Source organism: Eupeodes corollae, chromosome 1 (assembly GCF_945859685.1).
Source record: "Eupeodes corollae chromosome 1, idEupCoro1.1, whole genome shotgun sequence".
Classification (NCBI taxonomy): Eukaryota; Metazoa; Arthropoda; class Insecta; order Diptera; family Syrphidae; genus Eupeodes; species Eupeodes corollae.
This window is the reverse complement of record NC_079147.1, coordinates 27777546-27785192: the sequence shown is the minus strand read 5'-3', so window position 1 is coordinate 27785192 and position 7647 is coordinate 27777546. Positions and strand designations below refer to the sequence as shown.

At 29.4% G+C, this 7647-nt stretch overlaps 1 long non-coding RNA gene across 1 annotated transcript; it reads left to right on the top strand.

The window, feature by feature from the left end:
* Positions 1–5213: 5213 nt before the first annotated feature.
* Positions 5214–6673, top strand: LOC129940019 (uncharacterized). The gene is made up of 5 exons (XR_008780604.1): positions 5214–5384; positions 5560–5722; positions 6004–6079; positions 6202–6360; positions 6579–6673. It is a non-coding gene; the product is annotated as an uncharacterized LOC129940019 (long non-coding RNA).
* Positions 6674–7647: the final 974 nt, after the last annotated feature.

Here is a 7647-nt window from a genome sequence, read left to right as displayed (position 1 = left end):
AATTTATTTATTTATTCCAAGAAAAATTGTAGAAAACTATGAAAAATAGGGCAAATTTGCATTGTGGCATAGGTGCAATATTTGATAAAACTTCCAAAATATAACAGCTAGCTAAGTCAATTTAACTTTTTTTCAAATTCTAAATATATGTTCAGATATTTGCTTTAAAATTTTTTTTTTTTAAAAATAGTTATAGTAACTTTTTTAGACAAAAAATCCAAAATGCATTCTTTTTTTTTCCAATATTTTTTGCGAATTCATGGGGCGAGCTGATTTTTTTTTTTTTATTTTTAATTTTTTTTAAAAAAAAAGGACCATATATATTATCTACTCTTACTATCGATTTTGAAAAAAAAAAATATTTGTCGCAACATAATTAAAAATGCATTTCAATATAACAACATTTGTGGTGCAATTGTGAGGGATTGGGAGCTTATATAATTGCAAAATATTTTTTTTATTTTTTTTTGGCATTTTGTTTATTCTATTTCAAAATGTAAAAAGTTCTTGCGTCTACTGTTTATTTAATTTAATTTTTATAAAAGAGGTCTATTTTGCATTTTTTAACAACAAATTTCCTTGTAAACGCACACAATGAAGTTTCCAGTTCCCAAGAATGCCACTGCATCTCAGCGCTCAAGAAGAGAATTCTTTGCAAAAGAATTTCGCCCGCCCATCCTCTCTCAGATTTTTTTTTTGTTGTTGGTCTCATGGCTCATTTAGTTTTTGTATTCTTTGTTTTGCTTGCGGTATACAATAACAGAAAATACAACAAAAAAAGACTTTTCTTAGAAATATTTTTTTTATTTCTAGTATGTGGTATGATGTAAGGTCATGGACTCGTGATTTGGGTGTTACGTAGTCAATCGTATACGCAGAATTTGATGTTTGGTTCAACTTTCGGCAAGTTTTGTGGTTGCACATTGTACACAGAAAAAAAAAAAGTTGTCATATTAACAATCGTCGATAGTCAACCTGAAATTTGGCCAAATTGTCGCATTGACTACCAAAATAGTCAATATGACAACCTTATTTTTAAAAATTGACTACTGGATAGTCAATAGAACAATTTTTGATTGTGAATTTTGGGTAGTCAATATGACAACTGCGGTAGTCAATAGAACAACTTCGGTAGTCAATACGACAATTTGGTTGTCATATTGACTACTCAAAATTGACTATCGAGAATTGTTATATTGACTACCGCAGTTGTCCTATTTACTACCGCAATTGTCATATTGACTACTGCAGTTGTCACATTGACTACCGCCGTTGTCATATTGACTACCGTGGTTGTCATATTGACTACCAAAATTGACTATCGAGAATTGTTATATTGACTACCGCAATTGTCATATTGACTACTGCAGTTGTCACATTGACTACCACAGTTGTCATATTGACTACCGTGGTTGTCATATTGACTACCAAAATTGACTATCGAGAATTATTATATTGACTACCGCAGTTGTCCTATTTACTACCGCAATTGTCATATTGACTACTGCAGTTGTCACATTGACTACCGCAGTTGTCATATTGACTACCGTGGTTGTCATATTGACTACCAAAATTGACTATCGAGAATTGTTATATTGACTACCGCAATTGTCATATTGACTACTGCAGTTGTCACATTGACTACCGCAGTTGTCATTTTGACTATCGTGGTTGTCATATTGACTACCAAAATTGACTATCGAGAATTGTTATATTGACTACCGCAGTTGTATTATTGACTCCCGCAGTTGTCATATTGACTACCGCAATTGTCCTATTGACTACCGCAGTTGTCCTATTGACTACCGCAGTTGTCATATTGACTACTGCAGTTGTCACATTGACTTCCGCAGTTGTCATATTGACTACCGTGGTTGTCATATTGACTACCAAAATTGACTATCGAGAATTGTTATATTGACTACCGCAGTTGTCCTATTGACTACCGCAATTGTCATATTGACAACCGCAGTTGTCTTATTGACTCCCGCAGTTGTCATATTGACTACCAAACTTGACTATCGAGAATTGTTATATTGACTACCGCAGTTGTCCTATTGACTATCACAGTTGTCATATTGACTACTACAGTTGTCATATTGACTATCGCAGTTGTCATATTGCCTACCGGGGTTGTCATATTGACTACCAAAACTGACTATCGAGAATTGTTATATTGACTACCGCAGTTGTCCTTTTTACTACCGCAATTGTCATATTGACTACCGCAATTGTCCTATTGACTACCGCAGTTGTCACATTGACTTCCGCAGTTGTCATATTGACTACCGTGGTTGTCATATTGACTACCGCAGTTGTCATATTGACTACCGTGGTTGTCATATTGACTACCAAAATTGACTATCGAGAATTGTTGTATTGACTACCGGAGTTGTCTTATTGACTACCGCAGTTTTCCTATTGACTACCGCAGTTGTCATATTCACTACCACGGTTGTCTAATTGAAATCCTTAAATCTAATTGTCAATTTATTTTATTTTGAGTGAGACAAATAATTTGAAGTCTATATCCTTATTTGTTCTCCTAACACTTGAGTCGAAAACATTTTTTTTTGTTTTTAGCATGTTTTCGTGTTTTGTTAAAAAAGTTCTCAGTTGAGTTTTTCGAAAAAAATTACTTAAAACCAGGAACAATATTTTGAATACGATGAAATAGTTTGATTTCAAAATTCAAAATTTTAGCACAAAATAAAATCAATATATTCACAAGATATCGTGAATCGAATATATCTGTTTACCAATTTTAATTTTTATGAATTTAACTATATGTCGAAAATAATATCTTCTATAAGATGAATGAATTGTTTCAAGCCAATATCTTAAATTTTTGGAAAGATATTTGAGTTGAAAATCAATTTTTACTAATTATTTTATCTTTGAATTTTTTCTTAAAATCGTCAATTAAAACTTTTCTAAAGTTTGATTGAATGTTGAAAAGCATAGTTTTTTAAATAAATACATTTTTTTTCGTAAAATATTCATGACAAATATTTTGTTTCATGTTTTTTATTTTTATCAAAAAACTGACCGATTACAATAACTTCCTATGCTAAGTTAATAACAAATAATTAGGCAACCAAAGTAAATACTTAATGGTTGTCTTATCAATAAACGCTAGATTTTGACAAATAATAACGTTTAGTGAAAGTGTAGCAATGGTATTTAAACTCTCATGGTTTTCCTGTGCTGAGATTCTCCAGTGTTTAAAAAGTGCATATACTTGACTTTTTCAAATAAATTTTAAACATATTGACGGCGCTTCAATATTATCGGTTTACAAATCAACAGTTTGAAATACGAATACGTTTATAGAATGTTATAACTTTTACTTTAATAATAATATTTGTATGGTGCTGTAAACGTACAGGTTTTAGTTTTTGCTGCCTGTTTGTATTGTTTTTTCTGAGCTTTCTGTATAATTTTTGCAAATTTGTCATAGTTCACTTTTGCACTTTTTTAATACATGTCCATAGAAAAAAGCTTAAAAACTTGAATAAAATATTCGAGAATTAATATTTATAACTTTTCCAAATGTATATGCCAAAAATAATAAAATAATTTAGAATGGTAAATTATAGTATTGTTGTTATTCCCTATTGACAAAAACCAAACCCCTCAAGGTGTTCTGTGCCAGACACCTTCAATGCAAAATCAAAAACAAATCTGAAAATATTTAGATTGCGTTCAGTGTACTCGTAATGGAAGTAAGTTTTTCAATAATTTTTCTGTACGGTCGCGAAAGTTTTTTTGTATTCAACCTCGAATTTAAAGTGTTTTTTGTGTATGTTCCTATATCAGCGTAATGTTTAAAAGTTATAACAAGGTATGTATGTAAAAAACATTATATTTATTAAACACATAACTTTTTTTTCAGAATAATGCTATATTTAAAATTAATTTTTTTCAGTGTGCAAAATTCAAACTCCCTTAATTTCCAGACTAAAACGGTAAATCAACATTTACTGTTATGTTAAAACTAAAATTGTCATATTGACTACTGAATGTCATCCTATTGACTATTGCGATAGTCAATATGACAACTCGGTAGTCAATGTGACAACTCGGTAGTCAATGTGACAACTTTATACTGAATTTTCTGTTCAGTTTTTTCCCAAAACCATTATTCTTTCTTTTGCTTTGGCGTCTGGTCGCAAAACGATTCCTTTCTTAAAATAAAATAATTTTTAAAGTTCTTAAATTCCAAATAACTGGAAATTATAAGTTTTATCTAGTTTCGTTAGTGCATTATTAAAAACACCCAAAAACTTCAATTGAAAAAAATTACAAGGTAAAACATTATATTAATAAGAAAAATATTTTGAGATATAAAGTTGGCGTCTTTTTTCAACTTAATATTTTTCAAAATCATTAAATTCAAAATTTTAAACCGACTAATATTGTTCAATAGTATCATTGGTGCATTTTGAAATACATACGTAAGAAATCTATTGAGAGAAATGTAAGATAAATCAAATCATATAATTAAAACAAATTATCTAAGGTATCAATACTTTAAAGAAATGCTAATTTGCCAAAAAAATGTAAAGACAACGTGCATCACATTTTCCATCGCGGTTTTCATATTGACTACTGGATGTCATCCTATTGACTATTGCGATAGTTAATGTGATAACTCGGTAGTCAATATGACAACTTTAAAATTTTCTATTGAGTTTTCACTTTTTTCCAAATATCATTATTTTTTCTTGAGCTTGATGCCACAAGTAGTATAAAAATGTCTATGCTAAAATTAAATATTTTCAAATTTCGTAACTTCTAAATTTTAAGAAAAATATTAGTTTTAACTTGTGTCGTTACTGGATCTTTAAATAGATATTGAAATGTATGTGCATCAAATTGAAAAGCCCGGTTGTCATATTGACTACCGCGATCATTGTGTTGACTATAGGGATAGTCATTCTTATATTTTAAATTTAGATTGCAAACATCTTCGTTTTTTATATAAATGTATTTTATTTTATTTATTTTGTATTAAAAATACACGATTGTCCTTAATATTTTTTCCATAGAGATGCAGGCATCTACGTAGAAGTTCAGAGAATTACAAAGTGGTATGATATCCAAGCAGTATTAAATAATGTCATGATAAGCGACCAAATCGATTTTGAAAGTAATATTGAACAAATGCGCAAAGATTTTGATGCGACATTATTTTTTTCATTTTCAGGTTGATATTATGCACTTAGGCCAAACACATTCTTCCTCAATGTCGTCAACTCTTAGCCTTTCGACATCAATCCTCAAGGAAAAAACAGAGGAAAGCATTTAATGGAGATTTACAAAAGAAATGATTGCTTTCAACAACAACAACGTTATTAAACAGAAAACTAAGAAATCATTCCGTAAGTACAAACAACAATGAACTAGCTTTTTTTGATATACTTGAGTTTGCAAATGCTTTAAAATTAAAAATAGGTTTCATTTTTGATTTAAAACTGTTATATTACATAATATTTATGATTTAATGATTCAGTACTAAAAACACATTTTATTAACAAATTAAACTTACAATTTTAGATGCAGATACAGATACCGAAACTTGATTCAATAGCTTGAAGTATGACAATTTATCGGTCAAATAATTCAACAGCTTGTGGGCGGCATGTAGCCAATTAACTTCATCGAACAAAGCGAAATATTTGAAAAAGGGCCCTAATAAAAAAACTTAAGATACAGACTGGTACGTTACATAAAAATAGACGTTTAAGTTGTTACAAGTTTCTGTTTTCAATCAAATAGCATACAATTTATGTTGAAAAGATTGGCGCAACATTTTAAACAATCTTATTTTAAGGGTTTAACAATTTACTAGTTAGTAATTCGCTAAATATTTTAAAAATTACTAAAGGAGTCCAAAATTTGAAAAAAAAAAAATGTTGCGTCTTTATTTTCATTTGGTTTTAGTTTCAAATGAATAGTTTTTGAAAATCAAAAATATAAAAAACCTTCATATTTTTTCAGTTTGTTTTTTCTACACATTATGAGAAGCTTTTTGCCTACTAAAATGAAGCTTAAAACTAACTAAAATTGTTAGCAGGTCAGTTTTTTTATTTCACAGATAATATGAAGTTTTTATAAAACAGTTCTTAACTGAGCACAAATTGATCTACAATCTTATAACCACTTTTATATAAATGTTTTTTCTTATTTCGTTATTAGATCTATAAAGACTTTCAAACGTTCTATGCAACCAGCACATCAATACCTTCCTTGTGGCAAAACCATTGGAATACATCAAAAACTTCATGAAGGAAAACATTAAGGACTAAAAGGTTACAGAAACATTGAACGACTTGGGAGATACTAATTTTGGAGAAGGTACGTACAATTATAATTATGTTCCTTTTTTTATTTTATAATGATTGAAATAAAAATAAAATTAAATCTTAACCTATATCTTAATCATGTCTACATAAACAATTGTAGAAATTGATGAGTCAACATAATTTATAAATTCTCTGTATGAAATTAATAAATACACAAATGTCAAACTGTGCATTACTAACGGTATCCTTTTTTATTTTTATTCTTTTCAGGTGATTTCGTGCTAAAGATAATTAAAAGTATTCACTTCTAATTATTTTCAATAGCAGCAGTTTCAAGAAAATGTGAAACCGGATCCAAGTCAAGAAGCAAATTCACCATCAATGAGTGGCTGATGGCATTCATCTTTAAGACGATGCAAAGTATTAGAGGACAACATAGTATTCCGGAAATCCAGAGGTGAAACTGTTCAACCTCTAATACTTAGAGTAAGGGAACAAATTAATACTTAATTTTGTTATATGGCCACAAAATCAAGACAACCAATGTCTTAAAAGCTGTGGACTTTTTTTGTTCAACTTAAACTTCATTGAAAGATAAATCAAATACTGTCAACAATGCAACCTACAGTTACGTTAAGTATATAATTTAATTTAATTATAAACAGAAGTAACTCTGTTGTTTTTATTTGTGGTGTATTATTTCTTGGGTTTTACTATTTTTAAACAGTTTTTTATTTCTTAACTACATTCAAAATAATATGATTTTAAAAAAATATATAAAGTAAGCACATTAAGTTAGAAAAACAAGTAAACAAGAAACATCATTTCAACACAAGAAATAACACAAACACAATTAAAATAACAAATTAAGCTGTTTTAGTTTTGTCCAACACTGTATGCGTTGTATTTAGTATATAAGTAATATTAAAAAATATGGAAATTATCTATTTAAATAAATGTGTTTATCACTAAAAAACAAATTTTGTTTTTAATGAAATTTAAATTTTGAAGATTTTACAGATTGGAAACAAACGGGGTGAGTCCACAAAACACAAAACTGCGGTAGTCAATATGACAACTGCGGTAGTCAATATGACAACCGCGGATTGACTACCGCAGTTGTGATATTGACTACTACAGTTGTCATATTGACTACCTTAGTTGTCGTATTGACTACCGCAATTGTCATATTGACTACCGCAATTGTCATATTGACTATCACAGTTGTCATATTGACTACCTTAGTTGTAGTATTGACTACCTCAGTTGTCATATTGACTACCGCAATTGTCATATTAACTACCGCAGTTGTCATATTGACTACCGCAATTGTCATATT